Source organism: Lagopus muta, chromosome 1 (genome assembly GCF_023343835.1).
Source record: "Lagopus muta isolate bLagMut1 chromosome 1, bLagMut1 primary, whole genome shotgun sequence".
Classification (NCBI taxonomy): Eukaryota; Metazoa; Chordata; class Aves; order Galliformes; family Phasianidae; genus Lagopus; species Lagopus muta.
In genome coordinates, this window is record NC_064433.1 from 50,481,594 (window position 1) to 50,507,890 (window position 26,297).

A 26,297-nucleotide genomic window follows, 5' to 3' on the forward strand; every position below is an offset into this window, starting at 1 on the left:
CACAATCATAACTCCCCCAAATGATCAAGGCAAGGAAACTGGAGTTTGTAGCCTTTCTCTTCCCAGGTGGAGCAAGTAGGTTTGTCCTTTAACCCAGTGGGAGCAGACATCTGATGGATCAGGGAGTGCACAGAAATGTCCTCGAAGCTGCTCAACCCTTGTGTCTCATAGAATGGTTTGGATTCATAGAATCATAGAATATCTCATGCTTGAAGGGACCCATAAGGACCACTGACTCTGTCTCCTGGCTCCACACAGAAGTACCCAAAATGGTTGGAAGGGACCCTTAAAAGCCACCTAATTCCAACCCTCTCTCTTCCTGAGAAGCCTGTGTGTGTTTTCTGACTTGGGCTCATGGATTTTGGGGAAAAGAGAATACAACAAGCTTCCTAACCACCATTTTCCACAAGGATGATGCCCTTATATTTGTGCACCTAGTGGACAGAAGTATTTCTTGGTGCCATCTTAGGTGTGAGGCTGGAGCTGTTTTGTATGTTTGCTGTTCTGTCCCTGAGGGTGCTGAATGCACGTGAGAAGACTTGGGGCAGTTCCATCCCTGTTGGGTTTAGATTTATGTGAGGTTATTTCTCTCCCAACAGTGAGAAAAATGTACAGGGTGTCAAAGGAGCTCACCCTACATAATGGTGTGTGATAGATTGCTTATGTATTTCTTCAATATCTATACTGGTATTGAAGAACAAAGCGTGGGTCCACAGCTATGACTCTTTGGATGCAGCTGGAAATCACAGTATCACATATTTAGTAATTGTGGTGCTTGCAATGGTGTGTGCATGATGGGGTAAACAGAATCAGGTGTCTGTTCTCCCAGATGTTGCAAGCATGTATGTATTGGTGCTGAGAAGAATGCCTTCACCCAGCTGTTGTGAGTGTGGCTGTGTGAAGAAGGGGTGCAAACAGTGTCTGCTCAGCTGTGTGTGAAGCTTTCAGAGCATTTCCTTTGTTGCTGCTATCTCCAGTATGAGGGACACGCGCATCTGGCATAGGAGCATGGGGGTGTGAGTTGGTCATGAGGAAACACAAGTGTTGGGGCAGGATGCTGACATCAGAGCCAGCCCTGAGCAGGGAGCAAAGCGCTTCCCAGCACCAGAGTGGACCTTGAGACATTTCTGAGCAAGGCTGTGACACGTGGCTGCCTGGAATAGCAGGAGACTGGATTGCACAGCTCAGGAAAGCAATTCCCATCCCATAAGCTGCATTCCTTAGTTTCTTTGCAGCTGTTGCATGGCTATGAGTGGCTGGGCAAGACAGAGCATCCCTCCACATCTGACTGTGAGGAATGTAGAACATGGTTTGTGCGTCTGATGTCTGGCTGTCATGTATGCTTTCTATGTATGGGGCAGGTGATTCCTCCGGTGGTTTCAAAGCAGGTATCACTGTGTGTTTGGGGGCTCAGCTGTGGCCAGTTCTCCAGCACCTGATGCACACGTGTGCTTATTTCTGTCTGTAGGGGAGATCTCCATCCATGGTGGCAGATGTGCACTTGGATCTTCCAGGAAGCTGGAGCATATATGTGGTATGTCCAAAGAGATGCTCATCTGAGGAGGAATGGGAAAGTCTCCCCATGCATGTGTATGTGTGGGGGTGAGGGCTTTTCCCAAACTCCTGTTGCATCTGTATGTGCTGATGGGCAAAATACCACAGGGGCACACACTGAGGTGCAGTTTCCCACGACTTTCACATCCGCACATGCCACATACCTGCAGGGCATCCATGCATGTAGTGTGCATCCACCTGCAGGGCTGTTGCATGTAGCTGTTGCTTCAGAGCACGCGTGTGCATGCCGTTCTTGGAAACCATTGTGTTTTCACATGGGTGACACGATCCAGAGCAGCTGAGGTGCTGCTGCTCGTGTGTGCGTGCGTGTGCGTTCCCTACAGCCGCTGCCGCTGTCACGCGTGGGCCGGCGCCGTGCCTGCCCCATCCCTCCGGGCCCCCCCCCCTTCCCCGTTCCTCCCGCACCGAGCGAGCAGAGCTCGGAGCCGGCTCCATCCATGGCAGAGGCAGCTCCGCCGCTGGCAGCCGGCACGAGCACAGCCCCGGCAGCCCGGCCCGCGGCGCAGCCATCGCTCGTCGTTTAAATGCCTTCTTCCCCCGGTGATGCGGATGCGGAGAAGGCAGCAAACCCCCCCCCGGCTGTGCGCTCCCTGCCCTGGCTGCTCCTGTGCGCGGCGGGGAGCGCTTCTTAGGGGACAGAGCAGCCGGGAGGGGTGACACGGGGCGGGGGACAGCGCGGAGGGGCTGCGGGTCGCGCCTCCACGGGGCATGTCACGCGTGGGAGCGGCCCTCCAGGAGCAGGTATGTGTGTGTGTGCGTGTGCGTGTGACACACTCGGTGCGTACGGCTCGGTGTCGCCCGCTCGGAGACGCGGCTGAGCTCGGAGGGGGAGCGGAGAGGGGCAGGATGGAGGGATCGCCTTTTTCCCGCTGCCCACCCACGGGTGGGTGCCTCTGAGCCGGGGTGAGTGCGAGGGAGATGGGGAAGGAGTGGGGAAAATGCCCACATGGGAGACGGGAGGGAGCGAAGCTGGGGGAAAGGTGCTCCCTATCATCGCATCACCCATCAGTGGTGGAAGGGAGAGAGGTGCTCCCCATCACCATTTCCGAGTATGTATGTGTATGTGCCGGGGATCGGGATGCTGAGTAGGTCCAGGGCTCTGCATGCAAGCAGGGTTGTATGTTGTGCTTCAGTCCAGAACCCGCAAGGGGAGAGTATCCATGCATATTTTGTGTGTATATGTGTGTGAGTCTCCGTGTGTGCGTTCATTTCTCTATATTAATGAATACATCTGTACATAAACATGCATCTGTAGGTGTATCTATATATACCTATAGGTATATACCCCCATATCTATAGGTTTATATCTCCATATCTATAGGTATATACCCCTCTGTATGAACATATGTGTAAATATATCTGTAGTTTTATGCCTATACCACCTTTATATCCATGTAACATGTAGGTACACAGACATATATGTACATTGCTAGCAGTTACCATGGGGAGAAGAAGGCAGACCCATCCCAAACTTTGCCAGGGAGCCTTTGCAGCCCAAGCTGTGTCCATGTCTGTGTGTGTTTGCCTGGTTTGAATGCAGGGGAGTGAGTAAATCTGGGCTGTGCTCTGACACCGTTCTGCTGGGAGGCTGCTGGATGCACGAAAGTCATTGCGTGGTGTCTGGCGAGTGTGAGAGTGTGTGTGTGTGAGTGTGGTGGTGGTGGCATCTGGCTATTTACGTAGGGGCCCAGGACAGCAGGCGGGATGCATGCGGATATGCACCGGCATTGCTTGCAGGGTGTCTGTATGCCCATTTATTCCAGCAGGGAAAGCGTGCCCACATTTTTATGCATCAAGATCCTCCTGCTTTGGGGCATGGGATGGGGGGAGGAGAAGATGAATGAATGAATGGGAACAAGAGGATGGGGAAGAAGGAGGGGTGGGGGTGGAGGAGAAAGACAAGCAGATGCATCCTAACCTCATCCCAGGACGGGCAGGAGTACACAACTGCCGCTGTTCCCATTCCATAGCTTGGATCTGGTTGGGGAAAGGCAGCGTAAATCTGCTAACGCTGCAGCAGGCAGAGTACTTGGGAGCTGCTCTGCGTAATGCCCTCCTGTACGTGTGCTGGGGTGGCTCCCCCCTGGCCCTGTGTGCATGCATGCCAGCGCACATGTGTGCATGTGTGCATGAGGTCGGAGGCGGTGGGGAGCAGGATGTGCACCAGCACTGTGCTTGCAAACATCCTTGTGAGTAGCCAAAGAAGGAGGTGTCTGTAGTGGTGGGGAGCAAAGAGCATTGCTCGTGTGCTGCGGGTGCATGCATCTTGCAGCCGCGGTCAGTTTGCATCCTCACACAGGCTCCTGCTGCTGCTGGGGGTTGGTGCGTGCATGTAGAGTGCACGTGTGCGGGCCGGGCTCAGGGGTTACCCCCTCCCCCCCTCCTTTTTCTCCTAAAGGCTGGAGAGCACAACCCTTCTGCCCACCCTGGAGGTAGGGAGCTCTAAGGGTAGCTGGGGAGCTGGGAGAGGGCTGCTGAGATTGGAGGAGGGATGAAATGACGATGAGCGTATGTCTATGTATGAGGGGGTCCGTGGCCCTGGAGGGGGCTTGGGGAGAGGGAAGGCTGCATTGCCTGCTGCGAGCCAAGGTATTTGTCATGCATCAGGAGGTGGGAGGACGTGGGAGTGTGTGATGTGGGGGTGCTGGGAGGAGGGGGTGAAGAGGTACTGTGAGGATATGGGAGGATTTGGGGTGACCCCCATCCTCCTCTCCCCTCCCAGTCTCCTTGCACCCCATCACTGCTAGGTCTGGGGAAATGCAGCCCAGCAGCATCACTAATGCAATAATATTCCAAGGAACCTTAATTTGCATAGAGCATGCATTATTAATATATTTAAATACAGGCCCCCCCCTTTCACTTCCCCCCTCTGTACCAGCAGCGGTGAGGGAACTGCAGGGACTGGAGGGCTTCTGCTGCGGTGCCGGGGGTGAGAAGAAGCCACTATGACCCCACTGATTTCCCCTGCCCTTTCCCCACCTACCACCCTCCTCGTCCTGTTATTTCCCCCTGCAATGGGGCTGCCTTTTAGGGCATCAAACCTAAAGCGGGATGCAGAGAGCTGCCTCCATCTCTCTCTTCCCATCCAAAACCACAACAGGAGCTGCGGATGCGTGGCCTTTCCCTCTCTTCACCCAGCTCCAGGAGATGTGGGCTTTTGGGATTGCGTTGCCTGAGCCGCTGCAAAGCAATGCCGTGCAGTGGAAGCTGCTTGTAGGGCGCATAAAGCAGAGGGGTGTTAGGAGGGGTTGTTTAGGCGAGGGGGCAGCCTGCGGTTAAAATCAGAGAGATAGAACCGCAGGCAGGGAGGAGGGAGGGCGATGTGGTTGTGCTGGTTATTCCTACCTGGGTCGTGTCAGAAGGCAGATGCAGCTCCAGGCAGGGTGCAGCTGCCTCGTCTGACCCTACTCGCAAGTGGCGGAGAGCGCTGCCCACCTGGGAAAAAAAGCTTGTGGTCACATCAGGGCCTGCTGCAACCTTCCGATGCTGTCAGCAGCTGTGTCACAAAATATCAGCACAACTGCTGGGAAAGAGAGACCTGCTTGTTCTCTCCCTTAGCCCAAACATCATGGGTTTTTTTCCCCTCTGTCCTCTGTAAGCGTGGGCTTGGACAAAGCTGTTCCTTATATTAGCACAGGAGATATGGGAACATCTCTGTCCTCACACTTTTGAAAGCAGAGGAGATGTGCCCAGCTCTGGGGAAGGGATGTGACATCCCTCAGGCACACCTGCAGCCCCCACTCAAACCTGGGGACCAGGGCAGGACAGCAGCAACTCAGCACAGGAAAACTGGAAGCTTCTCTCCTCCAGGGAGAAGCAGAGCTGTCCTGAGCAGTGATGGCTGTGGGTGGGTATGGGGAGACCTGCAGAACACCATGCGTTCTGCCTATAGGACTGTCCAGCTCGACTTTTGGGAGGTGGCAGGACTGCTGTTGTGAGTCTGCTGTAGTTGCTTAAGTCTCACGATGATGATGGGCTGACAGTTGGACTGGATGATCTTAGCAGTCTTTTCCAACATTAATGATTCTATAATTCTATGGTCTGACAGTAGCTACTGCCTCATTTTATTAGAGCTGTGTCCTGGCTTTCCTATGTTCTCCATCCAGTGGGGCAGCTTTGTGTCTCGCTTTGCCATCCCATGAGCTCCACTTTAAGAGAACAGGGGTGACAACAGACTCTGTGTCCCCTGGGAACATGGAGGTACTCGGCCATTGCCTGAGATGAACTGCTTGCTCGTGAATAGGACTGACCAAATAATTTTGTGTTGCTGAGGAGAAATGACCTCATTTGCTCAATACTTCCAAGCCAAGAGGAAACCCAGTTCCAGCTGACCAGCTGAGGTCCAGAAGGAGGGGAGGGTGGTTGTTGCTTTCAATGGCATTATAAGGGGCTGGAAACGAGCCATTAGGAGCCAGGTGGAGGTGAATGGTCCTAAGGATTTGTGAGAAAGCTGTTGCTGATTGCAGGGAGATTTTGAGGTTCCCAGGCAGACCAGTTTGGGGTAAACACAATGGCAATATAGTGCTGTATAGCATGACACCACGTGTCACAGAGACAGGCACAGGATCAAAACCCTGGAGCAGAATCTGACCTACCGTGGAAGGTGAGGCCCATCCATTATTCTGCATGGACCCAATGGGTGTTCTGAGGCCTTGTCTTCCCAAGTGCCCTCAGTCCAGGAGAGCATCTCCAGTTTTTCATCATTTCTGTCTTAGAGTTTAGTTCCAGGCTGTGCTTTACGGAGCTGATGGTGCCATGTGAATTTCTCAGAGGTGAGATGAAGTGTCTGGGGTCAGGAATCCATGTTTTTCTCTATGCAGGAACATCCGCAGACAAAGATAACACCTATCTGGTCTTGGTAAGCTGTAGGGGAAGTGCTATTTACATGAAGCCATGACTGGTTTTGATTCCTGTGGGTGTCAGTTATTCTGATAGCAGAGAAGTGGAGCTGATACGTATGTGAGGAAGGGTCATCTGTAGCACGATGTGGGGAAAGGGTCACAGCATTGTAGCTCTGCCACAACTGGCTTGTGGGGAAATCCCTGCCCCTCTGCTTCCCAGCACCCACATCAGTTCTGAACAGTTTTGGCGACAAACTGTTCACCGTTGGAGGCACAATAGACATGTAGACTGTGTCCTGGGATGATGTACAGGCTACTGGTTGCCTTAAGGCAAGGTGTTTGTCTTCACTTTTGCTGTGGATCACAATCTCAGACTGTAGATCAGATGGATCAGAGCTCCCTGTGCGTTTTTAGGTTCCTACGGGGATTCGGTGAGCTATCTTTCCTCTGAGAACACTGATGTATGCATGAGAACATGTGTGTTTGTGAATATGGAGAGAAGCATTTCTCTCTGCTAGAGAACAAACATCAAGAAAAGGAAAAGATTATTAGAGGTGGCAAAGGATGGGCAGAGGTAAGGGATGAAGGTGAGCGAAGGGGCAAATGCCTGGAGGACAGGTGCAAGCTTCCTGGTGAGAGTGCTTCAGTCAACTGTGAGATAATCTGGCTGGTTTAGGGTGATGCAGCTGCTTACAGCAAGGAATTACATGATGGTGAAAAGGGATACAGGGAAGCAAGACAGACTTGGCCAGTGATGAAAGTGAAATGACCTGCAAGGCCTCTTTTGCATATGTAAGATTGCCAGGAAAAAAATTGAGAGATGTTTGGTTGTCGTTCACTTTATATTGATTCCCTGTCTCACTGCTGGGGAGAAATTGCAGATGCTGTTGTTGAGGAAGCAGAGAGGTGGTACGGGAGGAGTGAGTAAATAGAGTCTGATGGAGGTGGAGGACACTACTGGCTTCTTCTTCCTATCCTTTCTGATTGGAGAGGTTGCCTAGGAAGCAATCCTGTAGGAATTGCCTGGGGTGCTTTCTAGGAGAGTACAAGCTAAACTTTTCACAGTGGGTGAATGCCTCTTTCTGGACAAAGATGATTTGGCATGGGGACAGCGGGGTTGGGAGGATCATTCTTCTCCCTTCTGACTCCCTAGTCACAGATGGCCCAAAATTGGGACAACAAGGTCAGAAGGATTAACACCCCTCCTCTTTTTTTCCCCATTACAGTCACAGGCCAGGAAAATTGAGTCAGATCATAATAAAAGGATTAGTGTGGAGAGGCTGCCGTGAATTGTGTGATAGACAGGTCAGGAAAATGGAAGGGAATTCAAGGGGGTGGGTTGGCCCTGTTACAGATGGTCTGCTGAAAGGGCTCTGTGTTTACCAACAGGGAAAGGGAATTTGGTCTTATGAAGTTTGAAACAATTCATTGAGGGGACTAGCATCCAAGAACAAATTTTATCTCTGACAAGGATCTGTACTGGGAGCACTGGGATGACTGGTCCTCAGTTCTGCTTCCAGCTTCTACGGCAAAGAGGAAAAAACTCTTATTGGAATAAGGTCTGTTGTTTGCTCTCTTGTACATCCATTTCCAATGAGACTTAATGTCCCAAAATGATACTCATAGCTCCTATTTGCTCAAGACACCTGAAAGCCAAAGTGATACAGAAAGGACCATGCTGAGCCAGGCCAAAGATCGTTTCAGTCCAATATTTCTGTTGGAGATACTGGACTGGCTAAGGGAGGATTCCCAGAAGTAAGACTATAAGGACAGGACAACTGCATAGGACCACTTTTTCTGAACTCCCCTTTAGCCTCCAGTGATGTATGGCTGAGGGATCTTGTCTTAGAAGACTGCACACCTTTGAGACCTGTATGGATGCTTTTCCTCTGTGGATTTGTTCAACTACTTTTTGAAGTAAAGTTTTAGGATCCAAAAAACCTCACAGCAGGAAGTTTGGAAGTTTAAAAAAGGCATCATGCTATGAAACATCTCCTTTTGTGTGTCTTGAATCTGTTGAATTCTGGCTTAATTTCATGACCCTTGTTTCTTGGATGGGAAGAGACAGTTGGCGCATGTTTCCTTCACCCTTCTCATGTGGGTTTTATAGACTTCTGTTGTATTGCAGTCTCTATCATCTCTTTTCCAGTACTCCTTTGCCTTTCTTTTTTCTGCTTCTCCCTTGGCCACAGCAGATCACAGTGGCAGAAAGCTATGGGGCATTGCTAGCAGAGTTTTGATATGATGTCACAGGGATGAGCAGTCCCAGGTTCCACACGAATGAAAGCTTTTGTGTCAGCTGAAGGTGACAAAAAAAAAACAAAACAAAAACGAGGTGTGAGAAGTGGAGAAGAAGCTGGAAAAGGAATTTGAACCATCTGAAGCCCTGGACCATTAAAACGAGACAGAGCAGGGCCTTAAGGAGGCTTGGAAAAAAAAAAAAAAAAAAAAAAAAAGGAAAGAAAAGTTGAAGTGGACCTCAGGATATAGAAATAGCTTATCTGGGAATAGTCTGTAGTGTTCAGTACAGGCAGGAGTTGGGATTGGTCAAAGTATAGCAGGTGAGGAAACTGAGGCCAGAGGTGATGGAGATCTGGTTGAGACTGTGTTCAGATCAGCAGAGAGGAAAGGAATGACTGATGATGGTTAGTCTGTAGACTCCAGTTTCTTGGGAAAATATGGGTTGGACATGCTGGTGTGATGTGCAGTGCAGCAGAGTTGGAGGAGAGAATAAAAGGGCATGGATTATATATGAGAAGGATCTTAGACCCAAGCACAGCACATGGAGAAGTTGATCCATTTGAAAGATTTTTCTCAAGCAGACTGAGAAACATAGAGACAAAATCCTTGCTGATATTAAGATCTTATTGTATTTACTGGTTGAGCAAGACCCTCAGCCAGCTAATGCGGAGAAGATGAATGAAAATGAAACACCAGCCATTTTGTGAGCATTCTTCAAACAAAATAAGTTCAGCGGGAGGAAATGGGCTCATGATAGGAAAAAAGAAGTCCCTATAGGATCTGTAATTCTGTGAAAGGTGAAATAACCTAATGAATTTGCAGGGTGCAGAGAGAGGAGATTTAGGTTAGATGCCAGGGGGAAATTCTTTACAGAGAGAGTGGTGAGGTACTGGAAAATACTGAGAGAGGTTGCGGATGCCCCGTCCCTGGAGGTGTTCGAGGCCAGGTTGGATGGGGCCCTGGGCAGCCTGGTCTAGTATTAAATGGGGAGGTTGATGGTCCTGCATGTGGCAGGGGGTTGGAGATTCATGATCCTTGAGGTCCCTTCCAACCCTGGCCATTCTGTGATTCTGTGATTTCCACAGCATTTAGTTATCTTCTATAGAGGAAAACTACTATCCTGAGTAAATGAGGGAAAGTAGAGAGACGTTGCAACACACTAGGTGTATGTAAGGCTCTTATGTCAGTAATTAGTAGTCGAGATGATGAGGGAGAAGGTATTTTTCTGTCTACTCTCTTAATTTTCCATCCTTTCCTTTCTTCTACCTGCTCTCCCATGCTGAGGTAACCTTTCTTTTCTTCTGTGTCTCTTCACTTAACACCAGCTGCACCTTGTGCCTCTGTTTGCCTTCCTTTAATACACAGGATGGATAAATGACAGACCCCCACCGTAATTTTTTAAATCAAAGCCCTTTATCTTGAATTGAGCAAGGTCGGGGGAAGCATCTTAAGGCATCAACTGCATTTTTTATCTCTGCCTGAGAGCAACTTAAAGGATGGCTCAACAGGATTAGTAAAAAGCACAAGATTGGACAAATGGATTTGGCAGGGGCTGGCTGGTGGGCCTGAGGGATCCAGAGCTTGCTGTGCTGGGAACTCGGAGAGCTAGGCTCTGCTCAGGGCCTCTCTTGTTGCCTGCTGCCCGCTGTGCCTCTGGGTGGGTGGAGGCAGCTAGATGGATGCTGAGCGTGGACCTGAGCAGTCTGAGACTGCAGCACCATTCTTTGCTGCTCAGTGAGTGCTGTAGGGTCATGGCATGCAGACACTGAATCATGCTCAATGGGTGACTGCCCTGTGGGCATTCAACTTCTGCAAGCCGTGGCCAATGAGGATGTTATTATTTGGCTTAGCTTCTTCTCCCCTTTTATTTTACGTTTTTGTGAGTACAAGCTCTAGCAGGGAGCATCATGGTGGTAGGTTTGTGAAAGGGCAGACATACTACGTGTAACCTCTCCTTGCACAGCTCCATGCTGCACCATGCAGCCCCAACATGCTTGTGACTCTTGCTGTTCTCTCATGCCAGGTGGGGCATCTCCTCTTTGGGAAACAGATGGCTCTGCCTGGGGTGAGAGAGGGTGTGGACTTCCCCATCTACAGCCAGCTACTGCTGTCCCATCAGCTACACTCTAGTAGCTACTACTAGGCAGACACTCTTCTTGCATGTTCCATTCAAGGGCGATGCCCTTCACATTATCCTATGTGCACATATACAACAACGTGAATCAAGCATTCCCCTTGCCATTCTTCTCTCCAGCAGCTGATGGGTCCCTCTGGGAGAGAAGACCCCATTTTCTCTCCACTGTCCTCTGCCATCCTGGCTGTGTGTCCTTGGGCTCTTTGTTGGTTGAGAACACCCCAGCCCATGTGCACTGCCCATGGGGATACTCATGCAGTTTCTGCACAGAAGAGAATTTGCATGCATGGTGGGGGAGAGCCAGCCTGGCCTGTTTATTCTTAACGCTCAGTATTATCTCCATTAATAATGCCACCTCTGCCTCACATGCTAATTAAGACTCAGGATTGTTAATGCAGTCGGGAATTTGGGCAGAGACCACACAAGACTGGCTGGATTAAGTTAACCTTACGGACTGTTAATGGATCTCCTGGAGGGGCATTTCTGCCTAATGAGTATCCAGCTTGAATGGTAATCAGGGGCTTGCTCTGCATGCTCAGCAGGGACCTTCAGGCAGGGATGCCGCAGGGCAGGAACTGCTCATGGGGAAAGAGAGAAGACAAGGAGGAAGGAGAAAGAGGCAGGGCTGGGAATAGCGGCCTTGGGGTGATGGAGGAGCTTCAGGCTGAGAGAGGAGCAGATATGCTGATGTTGTTGCACATGGGGAGCCCTGGCTGGCTGCTGGGTCTGGTTTTGATGGGCACTTGGTTATTAAGACAAAGTGTTCCTTTTTTTTTTTTTTTTTTTTTTTTTTTTTTTGTACTAGTGATTTCCAGCAGTGAAAAGGTTGCCCAAACTGCCTTAGCTGCATGTAGAGATCTTCTCTTGGGAAAAAAAAATCAAAACCCCAAATAATTAGAAGGTCCTGGCCTGACTCCCAGAGGACTGCACTATAAGTCTGAAGGATCAGAGAGATGGACTTTCCCAGCCTGTAGGGTGTGGGGTGAATGTTGGGGAAGGGATTTGTCATGGAGAAGTTTATTGCCTTGCTGGTGAACAACAAGGTGGAAGGCTGGGTCCCTTTTCAGAGAAAGCTGGGAACAGGTTAAAGGAGATGATAATGAGTTTAGATGCTGTCAGCATATAGGGTTGGGTAAATTTTGGGATTATCACGGATTGTGGATTTCAGTGAAGGGAAAAGAAATGGATCTTAAGTGTTAGATTCCATTTTTAGGGCTAATGTGAGATCCTAGGCCTGGATGGAACTGCAGCTTGCTGGGAAACTGCTGGGGAAGATAGTTAGTTTTTCACGTCTGGTTCTTGTGTGCTAGTTTATTTTTCCAGAGGGAACAGGAGCAGACTGGGACACAAGGCAAAGTCAAAGCCAAAAATGGAGGCTGACTGCTTGCAGTTCAATTTGGGGAGTAATTTAGATCAGCTCTGGGAGAAATATACAGAGCTCAGAGTAAGGTACTTGGTAGGAAGGTAGTGATTTGAAGAACCGGTTAAGGGAACAAAGAAATGGCTTTGGGACTTCTTGTTAAAGGGCCATTGACCCAAGAGATCCTTCAATGAGCAGGTTCCATGCTTTGGATCCCAGCCAGGAGGTTACTTGGTACATATCAAACCCAGTTGTGGGTGATGCTGGCTGGGGAATTGTAAGCCAGTCAGGATTCTGTTTTATACCCTTGGATACAACGTCTGCTGTCTATTAACTCTGTTATCTTCAGCTGTCCTACTGGGGCTATATCAGCTCTGCATGGCCCAGGGACTGGATGTAAACCTCAAGTCTGGTTTGTGGTGGAAGTTCAGAGTTTGGGTGGAGGTTTGTGATGCAGATCCTGAGGACTAACAAGGGGCAACAGGAACACTGAAGGGAATAGGTACAGTTCAGGTTGCTGAGCAAGGTTTTCTTTTCCTTCTGGCTCTTGATACGGGAAGATACCAGGGAACTACAAGGAAGGGGATTCCCTGGCTGTGTGTTGCTGCATGGGAGTCAGTTTCCAGGGCAGACTGCTGCAGTGAGGGGAGGGGAACTGAGGGAAGGCAAGGAAGGAGAAGCAGAGACCCAGAGGAGAGACTGTGCAGGTGGCAGATGGGCTCTTCCACCCAGAGAGGGATGCCTTCTCAGGAACATGAACATGCCCAGGGGGAACACAGCATACGTAGTTAGCATAGCTTTGTGTGTACTCATAGAATTGCATCCACTGGGATGTTCAGGCTGTGGATGTACAGAAACACATTGGTGAGTGCATAGGTGCTGTCCGTAGGAATCAGTCCCACACACACGTGGGCACAAACATTCAGAGGACATGTTGCTCCCCATGTTTCCCGCACACCCATGTACACACGTGGCAGCATGTTGTACCCATTGTCCCCTTTCAGCATTGTCCTGTGTGTATAGAGTCACTCATGGCCACAATGACAGACACACATTTTTGCATCTTCCCGGTCTCCTTGCTTGCCAGCACAAATTAGGCATATGAAAGTCACAGAATCATGGAACATCCTGAGTTGGAAGGGACCCATAAGGATCACTGAGCCCAACTCCTGGCTCCACACAGAACCACCCCACCCAAAATCAGACCGTAGCAAAACATCCTCAGAGATGAAGATGAAATGAGATGAAAGCCATGCGAGCATACACATGCAAACACGCATACACATACGTCTTGCTCCTGTTCACCTTGCTCTCTCTCTCTGCTGTTTGTTTAGCCAGTTGTGTTGCTTCTTCCGTGCCCCAGAAGCACAGGAGCAGATGGTTTGGAGGTCAGTTTAGGATGCTGGTTTCCCTTTCAACTGACAGCTCTCTTTGGCTGCTTAGCTCAGTGCTAAGTATCTCCGCAATGAAGATCCTCCTTGCCTACCAACACATGATGCCTTTGTGTCACCTCTCAGCTCATATTAGAAACCCTGAGTCCAGAGTCCTCTTTAAATTGCCCTCATGACAGCGCTTTAACCCAAGTAGCACTTAAGGCTGTTGTGGCTTTTTGAGGTTCAGCAGTGTCTGTTAGCTTTGATAAAATGAAGCAACCTCCTCTCTGCTCCACTCTGTACACGTGCTCTGCTGAGGCCCAACAGACTCTCACTTGTCCCCTTTCAGCCTGCATTATTCATTTCCTGTAATGCACAATTGATGTTTGTGGGCAGAGGCGTGCAGGTATAGCCGAGCATAACAGAGAGGAAACGTCGTTGCTAGCAGGCTGAAATTGCCTGGGAGCATGGACCAAGTTAGGATGATGGAGAGAAAATTGTGCTCCTTTGCAAGCACTTCTGAAAAGAGAATGGTGGCAGTGGTAGAATCATGGAATCATAGAATCCTTAAGGTTGGAAAAGACCTCTATGATGGTCTAGTCCGACCAGCAGCCCATCTCCACCATGCCCACTCACCATGTCCCTCAGTGCAACATCCACACGGTTTTGGAAGACCTCCAGTCACCACCTACCTGGGCAGACTGTGCCACTGCAGCACCACTCTTTCATAGAAGAAATTCTTCCTCCTAACATCCAAACTGAGAGAGCAAAAGGGAGCAGTTGGATGGGTTGAGGTGGTGCTGGGGACTTCCCTGTTGTTTCTTAAATGATGCTGCATGATAGTGTGTGTGATGCATGTGCAGGAAGGTGGGAAGGCTCTGGAAGGAGGTGTGAAGTAGGTGACTTTGAGCAGTGGAGACACCGAGTAATGGTGGGGAAGATGCATTTGTATGTGGTGGCAAGGAAGCTGGGGGACACTTTGTGAAGGGCTTTGGAAGCTGAAGGTTGTGTGTGAGTAGGTAGCTCCCTGGAATGACTTGCTCCTGGTTGCAGGAGGTCCTGGGGGAGCTGGTCAGGTCTCTCCATCCCGTAGGGGTTCATGTACACTTTCACCACACTGAGGTTTTGCACTTCTGACCCCTAATGGCACAATCACCCAATTTCAGTGCATTCTTCCTTGCACACGATTTATGCACATGAGTAGCAAGGAGAAAGAGAAGAGGAATGAGCATGGATGGTGTTACAAGGTTTCTGCTCCACTGACTTTGTCCCCAGGAGCTGCAGCCCGTGTCAGTGGACAGCTATGGGGTCTTTGCTGAGAGGTGATGAAATGAATGGGGAATGAATGGGTAGAACGAGAGGAAGTGCAAAAGAAATGAAGAACTGGGAGATAAGGACAGTTGATGTGCCATTGGTGTGCATGTGCTCAGGTGCAGAGAACGCTGAAGTGGTCTCCAGGGTGATTTGTATCTTCCTAACTTTCGATGATGTTGTATTTATTTGGTTTCTGGGGTGAGTAATGCTGTCTGTCTGTGTTTCATGTGTAGTTTGTGTTTGCCTGCCTGTGCTGGATGTTGACGAGTATTTGTGTTTTCCATGTGACAGAATATGGCTGGTGTTTGATGATGCTGGGGCTAGCGGTTAGGATCCAGAAGGATGGTATGCCACTGTGTGGGCTGAGTTAGGTAGGTAACAGTGTCTGATGCTATCGGTTTGTGCGCTGCAGGCAATTTGTAAGCATAGTATATTTGTGTGTGAGATGCAGCCAGTGGTGCTTGCTTGACTTATATTCCCAAATGTGTCAGGGTGTTTTATGGGCTTTTGTTTTCTTACTGATGTATGCATGGTGATATACTGGTGTACTGCTTGTGCTGATATAAATATGTGCGTGTGTGTGTATTTGGCACTGTTCCTGCTGATAGAAACAGAGGTGGGTCTATCAAATGATGTGTTCATGTGTGCTGAAAATCATGAGTAAGCAGTCAGGTGTCTGTGCAGGGTAGATATGTGCAGGTATTCAGCAGGCATTTGTGCAAGGGTCAGTGTTCACCAGGCCGTGCAGAAACGCCTTTGCTGTGTGCTCGTGAGCGGTGGTACAGGCTGAGTGTAGCTGATGTGGCTGAGCGATGGTTGTCTGAAACATCGCATAGGCGTGCAACGTGGCTGTACAGCACAGGAGGGAAAGCCAGCACTTTTCCCTCCAGAGAGGCTGAGTTCTTGGGGGTGAGTTCTTGAGTGCAAGGTGATGCAGCAAGGTGTGAGAAATGTGACACGAGTGTGTGTGCAGCAGACTAAGTGTGGTGGGGGCACACAGAGTGAGATGCTATGTGTCTGTCTGATCATCATCCAGGTGCTTTGCCCTGCACCCAGATGCTGTCTCCTTTTTGTACCCCATGGGATTTCTTGGCTCTTGAGGATGCAGGCTGCCCTCTCTCCATCCTTCAAATCCCTTTCCATCTGTCTGTCTGCTCGGCTGCCCATGTCCAGCTGCCTGTTTCAGCGATGCTGATCCGCCCCGGCTCGCTCGCACCCCACGCTGCCTGTGGACTCAGCAGCTGTGCATCACTCCGTCCCTCCCACACACGCACATTCGCGCGCGCACACACACACACACTCACTGGATCTTCATCTGTGGTATATTCAGTTGCCATTGGAAACCTAAGAAAGAAGTGAATCTAGCCTCCAAGTCTTAAGCTGGTGTTTTTGTTTTTTTTTTTTTTTTTCCTCCCTTTTCTCCTCGCAGAAAGCAAAGTCTCTCGCAATGAATCCACGGCAGCTTCGATTGAGCGGTGAGCTGGAGCACCTACCCACAGGCCACTCCTCGATGTGACTGCAGAGAGGCCCTTGCCAGTGCTGGGAGAGCAGAGCTGTGGATTTACCCCCCCATGCAACGGCGTCCCCCCCGGCACCACGAGGTAAGCGAGCCCTGGCACGGCCGCCCACATCTCCCTCCTGCTTCTTCCCCAGAGGTGCGAGGGAGGGGAGAGGGAGAGGGAGGGGAGAGGTTTCCATTCTGAAACCCCAGCAGTGCAGGGCTTCTCCCTTCCAGCCTTTCTGTGGGGTGGTCAGGCTTGCAGGCTTGCGCATGGTAGGTGGAAATGCAGCGGGGTCATTCTGCACAGTCCCCTCCTTTGCCATTCTGCCTTTGCACACACCTACCTGCTCCTCTCCCTGTGGCATTTTTCCTCCCAGTTCCTGGTATTTGGGGAGAAAGGGCAGCCAGGATGATGCTGCAGAGAGATGGAGGAGGAGGCAGCTGCTCCGACCCAGCAAAGCTTGGGTCCCCTCAGGGCTGCATCCTGCAGCAGAGGAGGAGCGGGCATCACACTGCCGGCTGTGGGGCAGGCAAGGTTTACCTCTCCTGCTTCACCTCACTGATATTTTGGGCATTTCCATTAACTGAGGAGTGTGCTGGCCTCCAATTTCCAGCTCGATCCCTTCCCTGGTACCTGGCTCAGCTTGGTGCTGTTTTTGGATGCTTGTTGTGCCTGCTTATCTGCTATCCCCTAGTGCTTCAGTCCAGCAGCAAGGGGGGTTTTCATGCAGGAGCCCATCTGTTTCATAAGCCAGGAATGCCACTTGCCATGCACAGGAAGCAGAGGGGCCCTGTGCCCAACCTGACCCAATTTGGGGTGCAAAGCCCAGGCCCCCACTGCCTGCAGTGCCTTCAGTGCCCTTTCCCACTGGGGAAGACAGGACGATCAGCTGTGCTACTTCCATGCTCTATTTTTGTGCTGTAGTGTGAGGAACGGAATGGAGTGAGGAGCAGCTGTTTCTCCCTGTGCCTGGCCAGGCCCCATGAGCGGCTTTGGGAGGGAAGGTTTGGGGGTTCGTACCTGACAGTCTGCAATTTAAGGTTCTGCACAGTTGATCCTCATTTTTTGGAGTCAGGGCCTGCACCATTTCTCTCAGAAGCCCGTTGCTGGCATCCCCTTTATGTCCATCCCATCCCCTCTACAACCATTCCTCTCCAGCTGTTCCTCTTTTGGGGTACCTCTCTGCTGCCTGTCCCTTCTTCAGCAGCATCCTTCCTTCCCTTGGAGCACACCACACAAGAGCTCTGCTGGGCTGACGCTCCTGGATGTTGTTGCCAGCTGGCAACACCGCCAAGCGATCTTTTCCCCCGTGATTCACGCCAGCCAGGCTGAGCACACACATGAGTGCCCATGTATTGCAGGTGACGGAGGGACCATGGTGCTACTGATGTGTCACTCATGGCTGGGGTCTAGCAGGGAGCGTGATCGCACGGTCACATTTGATGTTGTTATTGGGGAGTTTACAGAAAGCAAGCTCCTCCCAGTTGGAGCCTTTTTGGCATTGGTTAAATTCCTCACCCCTCTCAGGACTTGACTTTGGCATGGACTCAGGGTGGACAAGACAATAAATCCAGCTCTAGGGAGCTTGGTGTCAGGTCAAAACTGCTGCGGCTACATGGTGGAAAATGCTGATCCAGTATGAACTCACTCCACCGGTTCAGATTTGTTTAGAAAACAATGTTGGCTTAACTCTCTGCTGGCAAGGTTTATGTTGCAGTGGGTGTTATCTGTCTGCACCACTTTAGTTTGATGCTGGCTCCAATGTTGTTTGTCCTTCCACATCTTGCACATGTTCAGGACTGTGTGTGTGCTGACAAATCTGACAGATGCAATTGCATGCTGCAGCCAGCCTGGTTCAGTCCCTCTTGTCCAGTAAGCTGATTTGAGAGGGAGTTGAACTGCAGTTTAAGCAGGGAGCAGTCTTCATCTCACCCCAGGAACTTCTACTCCTTTCAGGAGTGTCAACATCCCTTGTCTCCCTGGTGCCTGGAGGAGTGCTGAGCAGCAGGGCAGAAGACCAGCTCTCTATTTCCACCTCTCCTAGCCCCACAGGGGGTTCAGGAAGACCCTAGAGAGACAAGCATGTCCTCTGCTGATGGCCTGGCTCTCCTGAAGGGCTGTTGAGTGGTGCCTTGCTGCCCAGTGAGGTCACCATGCTATGTGTCGGTTTCCTCTACCATTAAGTGGAGTGGTCTGCTTTGGACTGCAGAGAGGGATGCTATAGGGACAGAGATGTGCAGCCTGTGGGCTCCTTGCTGGCCTGGCTATGTGCTGATCATCGTGTGGAGATGGACACTGGAGGAGAATTTATAATGACCGGGCGCCCGTGCCAGGGCCGAGGTGGTGATGCACTCAAGCCTCCGTTTGTTTGGGAGGAGAAAGGGAGCTTGTGGCTCGTCACTGTGGAAACAGAGTGGGGATTCATCAGCAGAGGTTGGGCCTCTTGGCTGGGCCTCCCTGAGCTGCTGTGGCTTGAGCATCACAGGAGTCAAGGGGACCCTGGTACAGGCTATGACAGGCGGGGAGACAGACCAGGCACCCCTGGGTCCATCACCCTGTTGCTCAGACATTCAGAGTGGATGGGGACAGCCCCATGGTGCACACGTGTGACAGAGGAACTCAGCCTTGCAAGGTGGAGCAGCTGGGTGGGATGCGTGCTGCCTCCATGCCTCCTCCTGCAGGAAGGCTTGGTGTGTGGGGTGGGCTGTGGGCCCAGACCTTGTGTGGAGTGGTGGGAGGTGGCCTCTTGCTCCCCTTCCTTGTCCCTGGAGGGACTGATGGGAATGGCCCTTCTCTGAACTGGAGTTAGTGGAGCTTCGGAGGGGTTCACAGGCTCCGGAAGATACATGCAAACGTGTGATTTGCCTTCAGGCTGCTTCTGAGAAATATTTATGGCCACATTACCTCACATAGGCAGTGGCTGCAAGGAATGAATTCAGCCAGCTGCAGGAGGCTGACTTTGCTCTGCAATTGCCCCATTAATATCTTTCTTGAGAACTGAACAGCAGCAAATAAATGAGGGAGGTTTTATGGGAGCTTCTCTTCCTCTTTTGCAAAATACATCTGAGTATGCCCCATCCCTGGAGATGTTCAAGATGGATCCCTGGGCAGCCTGACCTGCTGGGTGGCAGCCCTGCTCATGGCAGAGGCTTGGGGCTCAGTGATCTCTAAGGTATTTTTCAATTCAATCTATTCTATGATTCCATGTGTCCATCAGTTAAGATGGGTACACCAGGCTTGACAGAGGGTGTAGACTGATTTCGTATTGCTATTTGCAGTGAGAGAATGTGGCAGTTTGCAGAAGGTCTTCAGAAGTTTCACTGCTGGTGCTGGTTTGCAGATGGTGTTGCAGGTGAATGTGTGAACATGTGCCTGCAGCTGGGCACATGCTCATTGTGATGTATCTGGGACACAACCATGTAGCTGTTTTTTGCTTATTATGAGCTTCCTCCCTGTTTGTGTGTTGTGGGACCAATGGGTGGCACAGCTTGAAGTCAGTGGTGCATCAGGGCCATCAGGCTGTGCCCTGAGCTGAACTCTCTTGTTCTAAGGCCAGCTAGCATGGAGACAGTTATTGAGAACCAGCCTGGCACAAAGGGAGAAACACACATATAATGGAGCTACTTATTTGAGTTCCCCAGCATTTCCCATTGCATTTCATGTCTTGGGGCTGAATCACAGTTGAAAGGCAATCAATGGAGCTAACAGCTCTGCATTGTTCTGCTTACCTTCTGATTTACTTCTTTTCATCCTCGCTAGGTTTCATCTCCTCCCAGGTTCGTGCATCCCCCAGCACTGAGGTCGCTTTCTTTTTGTTGCACCATGGGCTGTATATAATAAAGCTAGCTCTGCTTGTGCCCTGAATCTTCTGGGGTCAAGGTGGAAATCACTATTTAGCGAGAGACCCAAACAAATGAGCAAAACTAGCCTGGTCGGTCAGAATAAGGTGGAAGTTATCCAAGAAAACTCACACTGATCAATTCCAGTCACCTCCTGTGTTTAAAGTGACTCAGTATCTCCATTTTTAGGATGTTGCTGGGTAGCTGAATTCTCTTATGATTTCTCTTATATCAGTCGTCCCTACCAACAGTGTTTGTGAGATTCTTCCGTATCTGCTTAGATAAGGAACTGTTGGAAACTATGCTGGCAGAATAATGGGTGCTGGGACAAAGCCAATCCTAAAAAAATAACAACAAAAAAACCTCCCACAAAACCTTCCCCCCTTCCCTGAACAATAAGTTATCAAGTCCAGATGGTTAAATCTGAGAGTTTGGAAGGAGCTTAAGTGATTGAGCTGCTAACAAAAATATGCAATCTCTTGTGGAAAAAAAAAAAAAGCAACTGATTCGGGGAATTGCAGAAGACCAAATGTTGTACCTATATTTAAAAAAAGGCTCCAGCGATGATCTGGGGAATTAAAGATCAGTAAGCTTTGCATCTGTATCTGGGAAACTGGTGGGAATTATAATTAAAAAGCAACACTGAAGACATCTGGAACATTGCAGCCTGATAGGGCCTAACCAGTGTGGGTTCAGCAGAGGAAAACTGCATCCTGCTAATCTCCTACAACTCTTTGAATGTGTCAATAAAGCAGTGGATAAAGGAGAACCAATTGATATAATGTATTTAGATTTCCAAAAGGCTTTTGAAAGATCCTACACAAGAGCTACTAAAGAAGCTAAGCACTCAGTGAGAGACAAAATATTGACATAGATCAAAAAAAGTGAGTAAGAGACTAGAAGAATGAGGGGATTAAACAGCCGAGTTTCACCATGGCAAGAGGTTAATGTGGCCTCCAGGTTTTCTTCCAAATCCCATGTGATTTAATGTATTGCTTAATGATGTGGAAAGGTGGGAGGAGAGAGGCACTGTACAAGAATTTGCACGCAAGACAAAATCACTAAGTTAGATGAGGCCAGAAAGGGTTGTGGGTAACTCTGTGGAAAGAGAACTCTGTTAAATCAAATGTGCTGCTCTCTGGTGATCAAAACACAGTGCTGATACATTCAAAGCAATAGGCATTGCAGGGCAGCCTTGGACTCCTTTAGACACGCTGCAAGGTCCTGAATGAAGTGTACCAGCATGGGTAGATGTCAGGGAGCTCACTGCAGAACTCTGCTCCGTGTTCTCTTATCCTTAAACAGACAAGGTAGCTGTTGGCTGTGGAGATGGTGGGTAGGCACTGCTCTGGAAGACTCTCGGTACATCTGTGGTGCTCTGAGCTGGCATCAGCCTGCTTCCAAGGAGACTCTGAAGAGTTCAAATTGTTCAGGATTTCTCATGGAAAACCTATGGGCATCCCCAAGTGAAGAGATAGAGAAGGCAAAGATTTAGGCAGCAGAGTGGAAGTCTTTGTTGGCAAAATAGAATTGAGAATTGTGAGTACCCTGATCACACGGGAGTGAGGGAATGCACAGTGAAATAAAAATGCATAGTGTTGAGATTCATATAGTCGGTCTTTGGAGTGCTATGTCATGAGGTAATGTCAGAAACAGGAATTTAGCAAGGTTCATAGTGGTTTTTTTTTGTATATTTTTGAAGTGAGCAAGAGTACATGAATGGGCTTTAATAATGGACAAGCCCAATTCTGCAGCCCGAACCTTCAGGTTTAGTCTTCAGAGCCTGTAACTCCTAGAAGCCAAAGGGAAAATGAAGATAAGAGCATGCTGTCTTTCTGGTGTCTGCTTTGAGTTTTTCCACCTTTTCCATCAAAATATCGGGTGATGACATCCATGAGACATAGTATATATATCTCTGTTCTGGTATGGTTGCTCCCCAGTGTACACTTTACCTTAATAATGTCCTTAGAATGAGAGCAGGGGCCTTCTTCTCATGTCTTGACTCTTCCATGCATCGCTTGTGTTTGGGAGCATTCACAAGGTCAGGGAAGAGTGGAGTCACCTTATTTCCTCACCTAAACTGATATAATCCTGTCAAAGTCAATAGGAAAGCAGAGTTTTCATCCTGTGAACTTAAACTCAGTTGAAAACCAAGCAACATGCACACACAGAATTCAGCAACTGCATCAATCCTTGAAAATGCCTGAGGTCACAGACCTCAGCTGGAAAGTTCCCAGACATTACTGGGAGACTGCCCATGATTTCACATCCCGCCTGAGCCGAGCGCCAGGGGAGGTTCAGGTTAGATATTAAGAAAAATTTATTATCCAAGAGAGAACAGCTTCCCAGGGAGGTGGTGCAGTCACCGTCCCTGGAGGTGTTCCAGAACCATGGGGATGTGGCATGAAGGATGTGGTCAGTGGGCATGGTGGGGATGGGCTGACGGTTGGACTGGGTGATCTTAGAGATTTTTACCAACCTTAATGATTCTGTGATTCTAAGTGCAGAGCCAGGATAAACAGGCATTGCATCCTTTCCATGAACTAGGCCAACCTGGAGCCCAGCAGCCAGATTCTGTTGGGCGCGAAGGGAGAAGGAGAGAAATCCCTGAGCCTATAGAAACTTTGAAACTTTACCTGATTATCTGCTCTCCTCTTTGGTGCAAAGAGCTGAGTAATTTCCTCTTCCCTGTTCTACAGAGTTCCCTAGCCAGGAGTGTGGTCTCATTTCTTGAGAATATTTTTTTTTAATGAACACATGATACCGGATGCTGAAGCCACTCACTGCTTGGCTAGCTTAGGTCTATACAGAGTTTGATTTCTAGCTCTATGTGTGTAGCAGTCTCCTCATTAGTATCCTTCCTTCCTGAGCAGCCCACAAGGTGTGAGTGGAGTGACTCCTTGCACAGGGAAGTGTTTTTAAGCCAGGAAAACAAACACTGAGGATCATCTTTGCGTGCCGCTCTTGGCTGGATCCCTGAGCGCTCTTGTATTCTTAGAGCTGCGAATTTTTTTTTTGGTGGATAGCTCAGAGCTACACCCACTGCAGCTGATGCGGATAGAGTGAGGGCAGCCAGGCACACATCCCAGTAACTGAGAAATCTGGGGTCACTGTCACACCTTTCCATGGGGATAAAATCTTCTGCGCTGCCAGAGGGAACTTTGGCAGTGTTTAAATGCTGACATCATCCCAGCCCCTGCGAACTTCTGGGGTTGAAGCGACATCTCCAGCACTTCTGGAATCCAGGAGCTCAGGGCTGCGGGGGCTGAGAGACGCTGATGTCACCTCTGCTGCGTGCCAGCAACCCCAAGGCTTGAGAGACTGCTTGATCACCACGACCCTATTACAGCACCTAAAAAGACCTCTGGGATCGGGAGATGATTGCATCTCTCTGCTCCGTTACTTCAACCGATGAACCTCCAGGGCGAAGCAATAAACGCACCATTTCCGTAGTATTATAGCACTTGGAAACCTCACTCACTGACTCACAGCTTTCTGCCCCACTCCACCACCTTCCACTCATCCTGGCACACAGCCACATTCTCTGCTGAGGTGTAGCTGGATAATCCTTGTGCTTTTACAGTACCGAGCTGTGTGCAGCTCTGAGATGAAACCCCATTACCTCCTCACTTGTTACAGCACTGGTGAACATCAGTGCCATGACGCATTTGCTGTCCTTTTGCTCTGCGAGTGCAGCGAGGGACCACTGCAGGAGACATCTCCGCTCTTGATACAACATCTGTGAAACTCTGGTGCTGCTCTGCTATGGCAAATGATCTCCTCTTTACTCTTACAAGGCGGGAGCTCATCACACACTGTTACTGATGCTACAGAAGACAGCTGAGCACCTGGGAATGGCCATGTCAGATCAGCAACTGGAGCTTACCAATGGGAAAGGGAATGCGTTGAATGTCTGGTCAGCGATCCTGGCATTTAGAAAGAACAAATTAATTTCTCAGACGCCCTAGAGAGGTGGAGTTCCGTCATGTTACAAACCTGACTTGTAGATTCTGGGGAAAATCCTAAAAGCTTTTGGTAATAGAGGTTTTAGAGAGTTTAATGCCGATGGAATTAAAAGTCTCTAGGCACTCATTGTGAATGGATTTACATCAGGGAGATTAGAAAAGGGAAAACATTATTGGTGTCCAGGAAACCCAGGAGAGCAGCTGTCAGCTGGTTTGGATGGAAGGCTCCCCAGTGGACAGTCCCTCTGGCCATCATACAGCACATGGTGTACAACCTGTGGGGTCGGCTCACATGCTCACAGCCTGGGACATGTCCTATGAGTCACTTCTCACATAAACTCTCACAGTGGGATGTTTGCACCAGCTGTCTTGTACAGACACACTGAATGCGAGTGAATGCAGTAATGGACTCCCCATTTTGGTTGCACCCATATGTCCAATCCAAGCACTACTGCCTTTCCTAGTGTGTTCATCACCTTTCATTTGTGCAGAGGAGTGTGGATGGGGACCACACAGCCTCCTCCCTGCATTCGCAGACTCACCACATGTCAAGGACTGGGGTCTTTCTCTATCCCATTTCTTTCCATCAGAAATGCACCTGAGTATGAAGCTATGGTGCACAACTTATAACGCAGTGCAGTTAAAGTAGAAGTTAAATGAGAATGCTGAAAAAAATTTTTTTGAGTCTTAGTAAATTCAGACCACATCCAGCTCACAAAATCCTCAGGCTTCAACTTGTCACAGGCTGGGAGAGTAACATGGGAAGGCATCACCATATGTTTTTCAGGTTCTCCTCTTTTTTCCAAGACTTCGATTTAAGTGGTGGAGAGGGACTCCTGGGGCCAGATGGCTCTTGTCTGTGCTCATAGGTAAAAAAGGTGGGATCCTCAAGGGCCTGGCCTTTCTTGGGCTTCCTTCTGGAGCTAGTTTTCCATGGCTGTGCTTTTTGCTGAGGGACTGTAGAGGCAATAGAAGAAAAGATGCAAAAGGATCAACAGAGAGAGCGAGAAGGGTTTTGGCCTTAAGAACATGAGCTTGTTGTGCTCTTCTCAGGGCAGCTCTGAGAGCTGATTTGTCTGCTGCCCCTCTTGTTATTTCTCTCCAAAGTCCTCATCACTTGAGAGCAGAGATCAGCGTTAATTTACACTGACTTTCTCCTTAAGTGAGACATCTTCAAGCTGAGGAGTCAATTCAAATCCTGATTCAAGGATCTTTATCTCCTCAAGCCCAGGAGAGCTGGGAGTTGAGGATTTGCTAAAGCTGAGAGTTCTTTGCCCTTCTGGGGATAGGCAGGAGAAAGAGCACGTGCCTCACCAGGGCAGGGAGCTGAGCAGGGACAGATGGAAAGGAAGGACACAAGCCTGACAGTGAGATATCCCTTGACACTGCAGACAGCAGGATGTCCTCTCTCTTCTGGACTTCATCACCTAAATGCTTGCAAGCACCACCTTTCCCAGCACGCCAAAGGCAGAATTACCCTGGCTAAGCAAGGTGAAGATGACATACTGTCCACAGCACACAGCACGGAGCTAAGGTTCATGCCATCCTTCCTCTTCCTATGCAGCATGGGTGGCTGCTGGATGGCTTCAGGGCTCCGGGGAAGGGAAGGCAGGACTGTTGGAGTGGTTGACATGCCCTCAAAACATTGGTGCCATGCACCGTGTGCCAGTGACAGTGCAGGCTGGATGTCATTGGTGTCCCTCTCAGTGTGTGTGTAGATGCCTTCAGGGAGTCCTCATAGGAGGAGGAAGCGGGAGAAAGGAAGGAGGGAGAGAAGAAGGGTGAGCAGTCTCGGTGCCTCCCCAGGGGTCCCTGCTGTTCTGGCAGTATGTGGTGTGAGCACAGGAGTCAGAGGGGGAAGGCAGGGAGGGGGATGCTCTGCTGACAGGCTGGCACCCTGCAAGGAAGCAGCAAGAGAGTGGGCATTGTGGCAGACAGCCCTTTTGCTGGGCACGGGAGTTCCCATTTGTCAGCTGGGAGGTGAAGTGTGGAAAGAATAAGATTCTTTGAAATGTAGCGCAGGATTTGTGTCCAAGAAACATGTAGACATGGTACTTAGGGACATGGTTTAGTGGACGATATTGGTGGTATGTGAACGGTTGGACTGGATGACTTTTAGAGGCCTTTTCCAAACTTAATGTTTCTATGATTCT

The 26,297-nt window shown here is 49.7% G+C and overlaps 1 long non-coding RNA gene across 1 annotated transcript in view; it reads left to right on the forward strand.

Moving 5' to 3' along the window:
• Nucleotides 1-1,983: 1,983 nt before the first annotated feature.
• Nucleotides 1,984-26,297, forward strand: part of LOC125699794 (uncharacterized) — a 45,567-nt gene continuing 21,253 nt past the window's right edge. Inside the window, exons 1-2 of the long non-coding RNA XR_007379704.1 lie at nucleotides 1,984-2,316; nucleotides 16,268-16,439. This is a non-coding gene — a long non-coding RNA (uncharacterized LOC125699794). The remainder of the gene's footprint in view (nucleotides 2,317-16,267; nucleotides 16,440-26,297) is intronic.